This window comes from Varroa destructor, unplaced genomic scaffold (genome assembly GCF_002443255.2).
Source record: "Varroa destructor unplaced genomic scaffold, Vdes_3.0 BEIS01000006.1, whole genome shotgun sequence".
Lineage (NCBI taxonomy): Eukaryota > Metazoa > Arthropoda > Arachnida > Mesostigmata > Varroidae > Varroa > Varroa destructor.
The window spans coordinates 9,523,012-9,537,732 of NW_019211459.1; the positions used below are offsets into that span (position 1 = coordinate 9,523,012).

The 14,721-nt window shown below is 44.2% G+C and overlaps 1 long non-coding RNA gene across 1 annotated transcript in view; it reads right to left on the bottom strand.

The window, feature by feature from the left end:
• Window positions 1–14,721, bottom strand: part of LOC147754834 (uncharacterized) — a 75,697-nt gene that overhangs the window by 33,338 nt on the left and 27,638 nt on the right. The window contains exon 2 of the long non-coding RNA XR_015316261.1: window positions 919–3,525. This is a non-coding gene — a long non-coding RNA (uncharacterized LOC147754834). The remainder of the gene's footprint in view (window positions 1–918; window positions 3,526–14,721) is intronic.

The following is a 14,721-nucleotide window of genomic DNA, read 5'->3' on the forward strand; positions in this document are numbered from 1 at the left end:
GGCGAGGTACTGGCACTGTTTTTAGGCTTCGTCCTGGTCCGACCTAATGTACAAATGTATTACAATTACATGATATCTTAATACCCAACAATATATCGACTACTGCAACCACGTTCATATGAATCAGTCTTGGGAAACATCTGTAGGGGTCTCGTAATGGCCGTTTTATTGGGCTCGTTACTGCTGGTAATTGTGACTTTATTAGATGTCATAATTTTACATGGTTCATTCGTAGAACACCATCACTGACGAGCTCACTCAAGTACACCGGGTACGATAAAGGCCGAGTTTGCGTGAACTCGTAAAACCTGTATAAAGATGATAGCGTAAACGAAGTAATATTTCATTACAGAATGTCAGCGTCGTTTTTTTTTGGTAGAAGCAGCGAGTCCTCTTAGGGCTCAGGCCACTGTTTATTTAAGTGTCAGGCTGACTCTAGCTACTGCGAGACACCGTCGGAGGCTTGTCGACTGATCAAATGCGGGATGGTCTTTGGCCCATAGAAGCTACTGTGCACTGATCGGGTATGAGAAGCCTGTAAGGGGCAGTTGCGTAAGCTCTTTCTTCTCTTACTCATGAGCAGAATGAGATTCAAACAAGTAATAAATGTATGAATAGTACTTAATCTCTATAGTGGCATAAGCCACTTATGATTGCTACAACTTGTGAACACAAGTACATGTAGAATTTTTTATAGCTTCCCCGTCGTGATCGATCGAACGTCGAATAAGTCACATACGGATTTTTCATTGGTCGTTTTGCTACAAATTCACCTAAAAAGAAATCGTTAATAGATGGGTCTGGACCAGGAAAAGCCGTGACCATAATGATCTAGCATTGGGTATTTGCGTTACAATTCCTTTTTGAAATATGTGTAATTGGACATTTGTGTTTTATACCACAATGTATGTATCTTACCTACACATATACAGGCCATTTTCACTAGAACATTATTGAGAGACCATCTTCCGTAAGTCCTTCGACGATCGTGTCATACGCCGGCAATGTCATATTAGCGCTCTTTCTCATCCATCTCTCCGACCGTCCATCTGATCGCTCCAAAACGGGAAATCATTCGGTTGTCGTACCGCACCGGTTGAAGAGCCACATGTCAAAGTCCTGTCGATGAATGGCCTGATCTATCCGTCTATGCGATCACTCAGTGCTGGCCGCCAGATCAACTAGGGAGAAAAAGAGACGTAAGGAGCTCCTCTGGCCATAGTGTCAGATCTCTTGCTACCTTTTATGTATGGGAGGGCCGCTCTCGTCCATCCTGACCCGATCAGCCGGACCTACGTGCAAATATGTACGTACACGGCTACTCTCGCAATGCGCTGCGCGCTATTGACCGCTCTTTTAGTCTGGCAAATTCTCCCTCACAACATCGTGATCTTTTTCATCTTTTGGCCGCATACTCGAGTCTGGCTTTTTTCATCTCCATCGCTCTTTCCCGTTCTTCCAATAGGCGAATGTAGGCAGCGTTGGCCCGTGGCCGCCATTTTGTGGTCACAGCCTCGCGTTTCTTCGTCACCAAACTCAAGCAACTAAACACTACAAACAGACGCGTACACGCTATTACTACAACTACCATTACAACTACTACTGAACGTTAATCGAGCACCAACGGCACCTCACCATCATAGAGCTATTGCGTGGCGGCCTCTAGCGCGCACAGCATCCTCAGCGCCGACGGGCGTTCCGCGGAAGGGAAGCAATACATCTAAGACATCTATTAACTTTTATTGGACTATTGCTCGATTAGTCAAGAAGATATTGAGTACGTTTGATATTTATTTATTGGCTAATAAATCATCCGGCAACGGGGCAATCGAGCTCCAGACTGTCGGTCGTTTGGTCGAACGTCAAGATCGGTCCTGCCGATGCTGTTAACTATGTCAGCCTGTTTTGCTGATGCCGGTCGTTTTTGGGGCCGGGTTCCTGTCGTTACAGCATCAGCATCGGCAGTTGTCAAGATCGGTTGGTCTTCGCCGCGTCGACCGCGTCACTTTGCTTGTCACAACGTTTTTTTCCATAGACTATCCGACAAGACAGCGCTGGACAGGACGGCGATTTCGGCGATCAGCCATGCAAACACCCGTTCGCGTGCTGACTAAGTGGCATAGTGGTACAGCGATATCGCTAAAGTTATATTAGTAATAGTGCCGGTTGTTGTGGTGGCCTAATAGGCCACCGTATGTAGGCGGTATTCAGCAACCGTTGGTCGACGACAACGCGTTCTGGCCTGGCAAGGGAGAACGAAAGTGAGCTAAATCCTTCCCGTTTTTCGTGTCGCTTGTTGCATTGATGGCTTTGCATTGTTCTGCCTCTGGTATCATTGGGCGGTCAGAGAATGGCGGCGTCAAAAACGACGGCAAAAGTCAGACTGCCGCCGACAGCAAGTGCATGCGATATCATAGCGACGTGCATGAAGACTATCGATACGTCAGTGGGGGTAGGGAAATGTTATTGACCAGGTGACGATCTATGAGCGTACAGACAGAGACAGGCTATTACGAGCGATAAGCAGCAGAACTGAATTAATGTAACATATGTGGGTTTGGCGTTTTCGAAACGCATGAAGCTTGAATGATCTGCCCAGTAGACGATTTAGCTTTACTTACTTAATCACAACAAAGGAGTATTAGATGATCAAACTATATATATTAGAACGCCTTTATTATTTGTTTGTTTTTGTGACACAGATTTAATTCAATAAAAATGCAGAGCATGACGTCAATTACACTAAGCAGTTTTTTCTTAACCTACAATGATTATTCATTCATAAAACCCTATTAGGTTTGAGAAACATAGCAGGATCTCAAAGTACGACTTTCGTTATTTGGCCAACAATAGGTAAAGCTAGGAACCCGATAGCCGACCGATAATTAGAAAAAATGAAGTACTGGGCACTCTACGGTGCAGAGCGGTGTTTAAACGTGTAAATTTCTTCCTGATTGGAACCGAATGAATGGAACGGTGACATGCGAGCCAGAGAAATCTATTGAGTTGGGCGTGAAAATGCACAAGATCTATTTAATAAATTTAAGAAATAATTTCTAAAGTACTTCCATGCATAACATGCTGAAATTGAAACAACGGTATATTACATTGTCTAGTGGAATACTATATGTTACTAAAAAGTATCTTATATATACATATACATACATGTATAATGGCGCCTCTTCGTACAAGACGCGCCATCACTGTCAATAGCAGTGACGCCCCAGAATGACCTGGCGTTTTGTTCACAATACCGCTATGTGACAGAATAGACAAAAGTCAAATAGGCACAGAGGGACAGACTGAATGCGGTTGACTAGGAAAACAACATTATAGACATGATACCATATGCTGTTCTGTTGGACTTCCGTGGTCTTTCTAATAGATCACATGTCCGATATCTCTCAGCAGCGACGATACGATTTCTTTCTATTTGTTACGCTTGCCGATGTCTCCGCCGCGTTTGCTCCTCATGGACGCCGCATTTGCCGAACATGACAACAAAGCACGACACCGGCGGCAGTTCTAAAGGCAGAAGAGAAAAAACAGGCAATCATAAACAAAAACACAGAGAGAACATTTGTAAGAAATTCTCTTAAGTTCCAAATATCAGGATAGATGACTTTAGAAGCTTTGAGGAAGTCCAAGACCAGAGCAAATGGTAGAAAACCCGAAGTAGTAAAACGGTGCATTCAACAGCTCATACTCGTCGTCACCAGCAGAAAACTAGGGAACAGTGCAACATAGACGAAAACGAACGATAACTTGTATGCGCTCGTTAGGTATGTTCTGCATAACTTTAGATAATTGGTAATTGGCGATGATATTTTTTTCGCTCTTAAACATTATCTCCGTATCCCTATAGCTACGTGGTTAAATATAGTAACGAATCCGTTCATACCACTGCACACAGCCCCAAATTTAAACTCATTGATGATGCAGTAAAACAACAGATACCCGGCCCCATTACCATCTCTTTTATCACTGTGTGACCTAAAACAATGAATTACTCACTTTAGAATTTATGTTTAGACTGTTGCTGAAACCGCCTAGAAGCATGCTTCTTAGCTTCTCTGCGTTCCTATATGTACATATATATTAGTTTACCCATATGAAGCTGAATTTGGTTATTTTTCCGTTATTTTTTGTGCATGACTTATGTGTATACTCAACCATCCGCTGAAGCTGACCAGTAATTTCGATAACGTCAGCAAAAGTGACGGCGTTTTACTTACTGCCAAAACCGCCGCCGTATCGTATGAATTGTGCTGGTACAACGGAGGTTTAGGGGAACAAGTGAAGTAACCGATGAGTCAGGTTAATTCATCGAGCTTGTAGGTACTCGTGCATAAAGCGAGTGCTGCTACTAGGAGGAAGGGGGCGTTTCATCACCCAGCGACGACCAGCGTCGTTCCTTTGAACGCACGAGGGGGCATGCAATAACGCTGTGGCGTACAGGGCTCGAGGTCGCCATCGAGTTGAGCATACGTTGAGATTTTATTGTAGTGAGTTTTTTAGAGGTGATTTACCCTATGCACTACCACATTGACTAGAAACAATTCTAGCTTCTTTATGTTACTAATACGTGAGGGGACAGCACCACCGCACAGAGTTATGTGGACTTGCGGCCGAAGACTTCCCTCCTCCAGAGAGGATACAATGGCTGTAAAATCGAACGGCAGCAGGATCTGGCGTCGGCCCTTGGTTGCCGACGAGGCATTAAGCGTCGACACAGCGTCGTCGGCACGCCGACAGCACCGATTGCGGTGTCGCGCGCAGTCAACTAAGCAAATACATAGGCAAGGGAAGTCTACCCCTTCACGGCACTCTCAGTGTATAGACCCAGCCTCTGTAGTCCCTGAATCCTTTTTACGGCGCCACCAACTTGGTCATCGGGTCATCCGTGTAATGGATTTACGTCAAAATAAAACAGGGAAGAGGCGACACGATTTGACAACAAATGGGGAACAGGCTTTTTTCAAACGACTAAGTTATGGCGTTGGCAGGAGGAGACAACAATTTGTAGCCTCGATGTCCTACGCCAGCTGTATGAAATTAGCGGGGTGGTAAACTATGATCACCGCAGAAGTCGCGTGAATAATTACAGTTGCGATGTACCGATATCTGCCGTCGCTAAATGTCGTCACTGAACATACAACAACACTAAATATACGACGTTGAACTCAGCTCGTGTCATCGGCGCCATGACCGCCACCACGCCTGTTAGAACTAAACTCGGCATTTAATTTTCGTAAATTACAGAGCCTGTTTGCCCTCTCATTTAAATCAAGAGCTTCGGATAGACGGTTTAATGCTAATATTATCAAACGCTTTACCTAATTAGGGCTACATATATTAGAATATTTATATGAATTAGCCAGAACCTAAATCGTTGCTTCACTGTCACTGCACTGGTTTTTTGGTTTCCATTTAACGTAAAAATCGTGACAGATTGAAATAGTACAGTGCTACTCACAAGGGAAAGCATAGATCGTTTTTGTGTAGGACTTGCTACTATAATAACCAAAAATCTACAACACATACAGATGAAAGCCAGCAATACCTGACCCTGTTTGATCATAGTGTCACAGTAAAATCGTAGTGGAACGTTTGTGCTTATCTAAGTACGGAAATTAATTAAGCACGTAGCTAGCGTTGAATGGAACAAGAAATGATTGATTTCAATCAGACAAGGTAGCATGATTTTACCAGCCGGAAGGGAGGCCAACGAATAAATTGACAAGCGAACACCAATAGAAGTGCATTAGGCAGATTTGAAACCCTGTCGGATTTGCTTTTGCCCTGACTGACTACACTTTCGAGAAATGTAGCAGTTAACGAGGGCTGACAGTTGGCTAGTTACAACTAATACATCGAATGTGAACCACGCGTATGCAAGTACAATGGAGAAACGTTCCCGTTGTCTGCATCCTCAAAAGGTGGCTAGATCTGATCTGGCCACAAAGGGATTTGTACACTAACGTGCCAAATAGGCCAGCCAAAACCAAAGGCAGATAAGCAGAAACGGTGAAAGCCGGCGCGCAATACGCTCCTTGCAAAGCACACCCATGTGGTCATGCATCAGTTGATTCAGCCACGATAATCTCCCTAGGCCCGCCTGTCTTTGTGAGCCGGTAAACAGCTCTGCGACGGCACGCGGTAGCGATTCCGTCCCCTGCACGCTTTGCTCGACGTTGTTGGTGCTCGCCGCGAATGCGGCGGGCCTATTCAAGCATGGCTCGGAGTTCAGTGATCCTCACTCCGATTCAGTGAACATGCAGCTACCCTGCCGGCCCAAACATACCGATCGATCCATTGCGGCGATTCTGCGCGAATCATCTTATACGTTGCATTTGTTATTTTGTTCGATAAATAGGTTTGACAAATACGAACGTAGCGAAACATGAAGTCCGCAGGCGCAGCAAATAGAGAAGACTACTGTGTATGCTAATGTTGTGCCTTTTACTGACTGCTTACAGACAAATGAATCGGCACCTGTAGGCTACTAGGACAAGCTTGAATAGACATGCGGCGCAATTGATTATGAAAAAACCGGCACTTGATTTGTGTTCTTCTTAAGTTTGCCTATCGGGCGTACAATTCTGGATATCTAAGATGGCCTGCCATTTTTCCAGCTTGACACAAAGCTGATACACTGTGAAACTACGCACGACTAGAGGTACAGCCATAAAATAGTGTCCTGGTAGCATGTCCTATGGAAGGGACTCGTGGAAATAATGCAGCCACAGCAGCGCATTGGGGCTTTAAAAACACATTCAATTATGTTAGGCGTCATCTCATCATAGGCAGAAGCGAAATTTGCGGTTAGTCAACTTCTCAACTGTGACGCCTGTATAGGCCCAGTGAAACATGGCCAACTTCCGAGAATTGAGGTCAAGGCTTAATTTTTGAAGACGCGTAATGGCTATTTACGGCCCGTTCTTGCTAACACGCTGCTATTATTTCCTAAGTCGCTGAAAAGGCCACATGAAGGGCCACTGTACATGTATTCGTGTCAGATGTATGCAATAAACAGAATCCGCCCTTTTGCACTATGAAGGTCAACAGCTCAAATCCTACCATAGTCTATTACTCTTGTTTTTATTATAAACTTGTTTCTTTATTATCATCTACGTTATTATGGTATTCTCTAAAGGGTCGATATCAGTTAAGTTATTCCTTATGTCTAGATTTTGCGTGAGTGATAAATGTAAGTGGAAGTTTTTAATAGAAAATTTATATTCCCTTTCATACTGTCTATAGTTCAAAGTAAACGGCTTTTTGCTTACCGTTGTCGAGCGCCTGCTGCCATCCTGATGCAATCTATAAGTATGTTAGATAGGGACGTTTCACACACAAGCGTGTGCATAATAAACAAAATTATGTGCTTACAGGATTTGTCAACAAGCTATAGTATTTAAGAGGTAACACGTATTTTTACAATTTTTTTTTGAAACTATAATGTGAGGTCGAAGTGATGACATAAGTCGTATATGGAGATTTTGATAAATTAATTGTCCAGAGGAAGTTCCTCTTCCGTTAGTACTTACCGTCAACGTTCCCACTTCAACGGACAGGCTTTTTAACCAGTAATAATGGCTAGAAGGTAGCTTCAATACAGACTAAATGACCCCAAAGGTATATGTCGTTTTTGGCTCCATTCACCATCCAACATTTTATGTTGGCCTAAATGTTGTGCCTGAGTTAGCTAATAGATCATAAAATCCACAGGCTTCTAATTAACTATTGCCTTTAAAAACAATGAGATACGGCTTACAGGTTTGCGTCACAGGATAAAGTGTAACTAGTTAGACTTACCTCACCGTCTGGCTAGCCCCACCGGGCTAATTTGAAATTTGTCATCACACATGGGTAAATTATCCGTGGTCCGATAAACCATGTAAAGAACTTATCTGGATCCACTGAATGTGTTAGATTCCCTGCTGTGTTCGCAATGTTTGGCAGGACACTGGTCATGCACAGCGCTGAGCACGACTCCAGCAACACTCAAAACATTAGGTATTCGCTTTACACACGTACGCATCAAGGCAAAATCACTACCAGTTCCCATTATAAAGTGCATATATACGTACCGTAATTGAAAGAAACCTCTATATCTGCTAATGTTTAATAAAGGGTTGTCATTTTCGCCGTATTTGCAACGATAACTTAGAATGCAAACTTGTTTCTGACCTAGGGCTGGTATTTGTGTCGATATTGCTTCGACCTAGGATGCACTTCAAGCATCCATCTCCGTAGCAAACGAACCTCTGAGATGATCTGTCAATACGAGGTATGCCATATGCTTACTATCGTGGTCCTGTCAACTCTGTAGGGGTTGCTCAATGCTCAAAATCGTCACGCTCGATATGTTCTACTGTCTGTAAATATTGATGAAAATAGGCATTGTGCCAACCTAGAAGCCTAGAAGGTTCGAATTTCTCACAAACGAGACAAATTTATCGTCTGGTAGCCAACAAATTATCGGACAAGTGAGACGCACGCATTATTGCGCATATGTAAAATAGCCATAATATGTTGCCAAGTACCTTCAGTCGGATACATCTATTCTGTAGGTTTGTTTTGGCTTATATATATAGCTTCACACCTGTCCTAATAATCTCGTCTTCCGTCAACGTCAACAATATGTCCTATGTTTGAAAAAAATGTTATCGTTTTAAAATTTTATAGAAAGGTAGTTAGCTAAATTAGCTACCCGCGTATTGTCACAGTGCACTACTTGGCATCGTTGACGATGTCATGACATCGTATTGTCAAAGCACACACATATACACGCATATATTCAGCCGTATAGGTGCCTGAACGGGCCATAGGCTACGTACCTGTTACTAACCTGTACGATCAACTTTAATCCGTTCCCTACTAACCCGTGAAGCAGAGCCTACGCTACGATACGTAGTGTGGTTCAGAAACCAAATGCTAACACTTATTCAAAGTGTACGTAGAACCGTATTGGTCGACGCGGCTGGCGCCAGTCTGACTACGCCGTAAGAACTGGGGGAAAGCTGTTCCCCTAGTGTCGGGGTTCAGATGAGCTTTGAATCAGTTGAAGTAATGAGTACCCCTGCTGCTGCTGCTGCTGACACTGCCTTTTTTACCGCAGCGAGAACGCACCCGAAGTCAAGCCTAGGCAAGTGATACGTGCGGCACGGGTTCACCGGTTTATCGCGTAAAGCGTTCGGCGTCACGCGTTTAGCTACCGCTAGCTTGTAGACGAGCAGCATAATCAATGGCGAAATCGGCCCCACTGGCTGTTAGACTCGACCACCACTAAATCCTATGCTGGCATCTACCTCCCCTGTTCGCTGGTGATATCGCCTTTATATATGCAGAGTAAAGCCTCGTTTGACCATAGCCCGCTCCAACAAAAAAGATATAAAACAGAGAGCGATTGCAAATATAGATACATAATAGCGGAATAGGATATCGTGGTGACAGTGGCATTATCGGATCGGACCAACCCCTCGCTAGGCAGCGAGCCACTGCACTGCGGCGGCAGTACAAGGCACGTGTGTCGCCAGTCCGCGCAACGGCCTACTGACACGACAGGGTTCGGGGGGTTTTTGGGGGATTCGAGTTGTGACAGAGTAGATTCCACCTTGCCTCTCGACCCCAGCATTGCCCGCTACGGCGAAGTGTCACCGGAATACGATGATCGGAGATGTCAAATTTGACTGTCGTCCTTTTGCGTGGAGAGCCGCAGGCCGCAGCGCCTGCACACCTAATATGTATATGGGTAAAAGATAATGTATATGTTTTTATTAAGAAACATTAATTTCGTTAATAACTACTACTGTTAAGCGTAAAGATATGTAGCTGGTATATGGGCCGTCCGTTAACATAGATTGGGGTTCGTGAATTAGTAGCTCGATTATGAAGACGTTACGTTATATAATGTCGTTTCGGAGTCGTGCAATTTGCCTACTAACGCCCTTATGTGCGGCTTGTCTGCACCTGAACACGCTGATTTCGTTACAACATTGTATGTATAAGCCACTACATTGTAAACCTAAGCTTTATTTTGTCTTCGTAATATTGCTGCGATGTTCCGATTCGATCTAATTCGATCAGCACTGCTCGGAAAAATGCAGATGTCAATCTCATTCGTAGATAGATAAGTTTAGCACTTGTCGGTTTCGCGCTCTTCCCACGCTTCTCCATCTATAGTGTTTCCTATACTCTTTCGTGAATCTACAAGATTTCAAAATTATATATCGACATAAAATCATAGCTCGACCAAAAAGGTACTACTGCTACGTGCTTAACACAACAGTAATAATAGCTATTGCTAGACATAGAAAAGCTATGATCTGAGCATCAGTAAATCGGAATATGTCCACGCTGTATGTTCGGTTGTGCTGATACCCTGGAGCAGCATCACGAAGCGGGACAGCCATCCAGCTAGTCAGTGTGGGCGCATGAGACTGTGGCATACCACCGCAATGCTCTTGGACTATACACTGCTACCGGTTGAACTAGTGATCTGATCCGGAAAGAAGGTGGTGTTTATGATCAGCAGCAGCAACGGCGGCGGCGGCGGCGGCGGCGCACGGTACCAGGACGTTCGGGAACGGAGGAACCGCGCCACGCTAAACGGACAGGAAATCGTCATAGAATTTGTGTGTAGAGTCACTGTGGGTGCCATAACTGCGGTGACCGCCTTTTTGCTGCTGCTTCTGCCAAGCCATGTTAAAGCGTCGACTAGGCGCCAGCGCGTCGAACCACCACAAGTCATCGCTGGTGCTGCCGCCGCCGCTACCTGCTAAAAATATACCTTCACCATCGACTACACTACCACAGATACTTTCATACTAATAGAGGTATAGACAGGTATAGATATATAACATACATTCGCACTGGAACACATTCAGACACAGCCATAGAAAAGCCTATACATGCATAGACATTCTCCCAAACGCTCATCCACACATCGACAGACACAAACACACACTTAGGGCCGCGCACATTATTAATTTCTATGCTATTTCCTTTTTACGAGCGTCTGTAGAAGAGAGCCTGGAGGCAGAAGGCAACGGCTGTACACGCAGAGGCCACGAACACTCAAAGGCTGGTTGATGGAAACCGCGATTTGTGAGCGAGAGGTCGCTGGAAAACGAGAGTCTTGAAGGGAAGAGTAAGAGTCGAGTTCGAAACCTTCAGAGCTCGGTGGTACGTACCTGGACAGACTGCGCCTACAAGCAAATCGGTCTCCGATTTTCGAGGCCACAGGACGACACGGCCATAGGCTAAGAAACATGAAGAGATAGAAAATAGAGACAGCAAGAAGGAGACTACGTTGAATGGAAAACATAAATTGAACGAATGCCATTATCACAGTGGTCGTTCGCGCTGGTGCGGCCGCCGCCGTCATTGCTACCGGGGCTACATGTCTGAGACTATATCGTAGCCATACGATTAGGTTTACTGAAAGGGTTCTAGCAACGTCTTCTAGGAGTAGAAAGGGTCCGGCTTGTTTTGGGGCAATCTTGAAGCAGTAAGCAATAAATAGTTGTATGTACTATTGCAGAATGATAATATTTATCTAATTGATATTATTCGAAATCTGTTTAGTAAGTGCATCACAGTGGTATTAAGAATAAAGGAAAAGAGTGATACGGTGGAAATATAATACAAACTTCATAATTATTGGCAGCATGTGTAGGCCATATTTACGTCCGTTTTTAATAAGGCCCTAGGTGCTATAAAAACATAAGTAGTAGTGGCTGTGATGATCGTATCTCTAGCGGGCAGCTCTTTCTTTGTCGGATGCCTTAGCAATGCCTATCTCGTCAGATCTACGAGGTATGAACGTCGGAAACGAGCGCTACGGCTGTACTGTGAAACAAATCGGTAAAAATGCGTGAGCAAACAGAGAGATGCCTGTAATATGGCCAAAGTTTGATTCTATTCAGCGCTACATATGGAAACGTGCAGGGATCGCTGCTGTCTTTCGTTCCGATTTCGCTATAGTTGATTGCGGAGACCTAACGAGTCAGGCTGTCGGCAGGCCAAATGCTCGATAGTGCTCTACAAGAGGTAGGTACTTTAAATAAACAGAAGTGCTCAGAGAGAGCGCAGCTTAACAGGTTGTGGACAGCGAATATTTATTGATCTATTTAGTAATACAATACGAAGATATGGTTTATTATTTTGTAACTATTTATATTTTTTCTTCTTATGATAGACGCGAAAACTATCATGGAAAAAAATCGCATAAATTTCCCTTCAACAACACCTCACCGACCAGTACATATCATTCATGCTGCAGACAAGCATTGAAACGAAGCTATTACCTGTATCAACGTTTCTAAAGAACGGGATACCCCTTCCCCACAATCTTTCGTTCCTTGATGATGCCAAAAAAAAACTGACCATAATAAATGTCTGCTTAGAATACTCAAGATAGCGCCGATAGCCACTAATGCATCTGAAGACCTTTCAGAGTTACGGACTCATCGAGATCATCCTGTTCGTCTGTCAGTAGCCATATCAACCGGGATACCATCGTCCGACAAACTTTTATACGGGACTTGCTCTAACGCTCTTCCGGCAGGGGCAAGTACGATTACATGTAGACGTTATACTGTAGGCGATAATAAAAGGCTGCAACTACTACCTGATTCTTCATATCGCAGTGCAATGACTCAAGCGTCAGACTGCTGCTCGAGCTCTCATCGGGTTATGTCAGACGGAACGCTTAACGTCAACATTAATTAAACTCCAAGCCCTTCGTGAATGATTAAATATCAATTATATCTAAACTTGTACACAGCTAGAGTATATATGAGGAAGATGACGGTGAGACACGCCAAAGAAGCACACGCGCGATTTGTTGCGGCAACAATGGCTCATAGCCTACAGGAAGTCCCATATCGTGAAAGTCTTGGGAGCCTCGGATTCAGTGTAGTAAGAATAGAAACGGCCTTGAGTAAGGCTTAAAGTGTAGACTGTATTAAATGCGCGTTCATTGAGACAGTGATTACGGAGAAATGACAGAGAAGGTTAGTGAAATTGTCGCGCATTGTTCAATGAAGTTTAACTTAGCACATTCATATTTTACTATATTAATCTATTAACAAATTGGCAAGTACAAGACAGCACCGATACGCGCGTGCTCCCAAACCAAAGGCCTTCTGGTTCCAACTTTTGATGCTACTGCTTGCCCCGTCCCGTGAGCATATTGGTTATTAACCATGTGTGCATGCATATTGGAGACGTGCGTACTGAAAGAAGTCACCCAAAATTGCTTAAACTATAGAGAGGCTGAGAGGGCACTCTAGCTAAGGTGCAGTACCCATCGAAGAAATAGATAACGGAAGCCGATTTGCCATTCTAGTTTTGATGTGAATACATTTAGAGTCTAAGGAGAGAGAGAGAGAGAGAGAGAGCGGGGGGGGGGGGCAGCGAGAGAGGGCGAAAGGAAGGGAGAAGGAGTGTTTACTACGAACCACTTGAGAGGACACGCCGGATTTATGTTCCCGGAAAGCCTTTGTTTTTAAGCTGAGAATTATAGTTTTGGCAATTAACACTCGTTTCAATTGGATTAAGTGAAAATAAGATTTTGCCTCATTTCTTTAGTCCAGGCTACAGTTTGTAGCTACTGTGCTTAGCTTGCATGTGCTTAACATTGATAGTGGTTTTTGCCCAACAACATTTCGATGATAAGAGAACGGATTACGGCATGACAGTGCAAGGCTCTCGTTAATGTTTATGATGTATTCAAAGATGCACTCCTATCAACAGTGTTTCATGTTGTTGGCTACTGATCAACAGTTGTTGCGCTTAGCGAGTTATTGCTGATCTAAATATCGGCAGCAAATAACTTTGCCTAAGCAACATCACCTGTCAAAGACCTGCCCTGTACGTATACAGACCATTCTATACGGCTACTGGGCTAGAAACATTAGAACGTTCAGAGACGGCCGATTCAAGCTCATCCGGCGAACTCTTCTTAGTTGCGGGAAGTGTACAGACTCTTACGGCCAGCAACAATATGTAAACTATTAAGTTATGACTAATTAATTACGACCGGCAAAGCCGTCAAAATTACGATACAATCGCAATATCGCTATTAGATATAAAATAAATATGTTTCTTTCTTTCTGTATCAGTCCTGACGGTCTCTAACCAATCGCAGAAAATCAATACCCTACACATCGGCCGTCAGAAGCCTCTTACCAGTTCCGCTCACGATCGCCTAGCCGTCGCCCTAACTGAGACTGGCAAGCGTATTACAACAGCAACGGCCGGCAATTTTTTCCGGTAGCTTGAACAGATTTTCGCAAAATCAAGCCACTGTTCAGCGTCGAACATAACGTTGTGTTTTCGAGTGGAACGAGCTCTGGTTAGACTGACGTATCTGAGTTCATAGGCCATTATGCACAAAAATAGCGCATAAAAGACTTTCGAGGCGACTCACCGGCAAAAGCTTCTTCCAGCTAGTGACAGCTGGTAGCAGGTGTTCCGACGAATTCCGGTCTCTCGGGTACGCCAAGCCTAAAACTGCTGCTGTTGCCTTTATTGCTAATTTTACTGGTGGTGACCTTGCGCCTAACTGAAAAAAACGAACCTGCCAGATTGACACAATGTGTGCACTCGTACAGCGGCCAGCAGAAACGCTAGCTGCTGTGCCTGTCTGGCCAACAAGGACACACATTGCGCAACTGACGTTATATTGATAGGGTTAGGTAATCGTCAGTA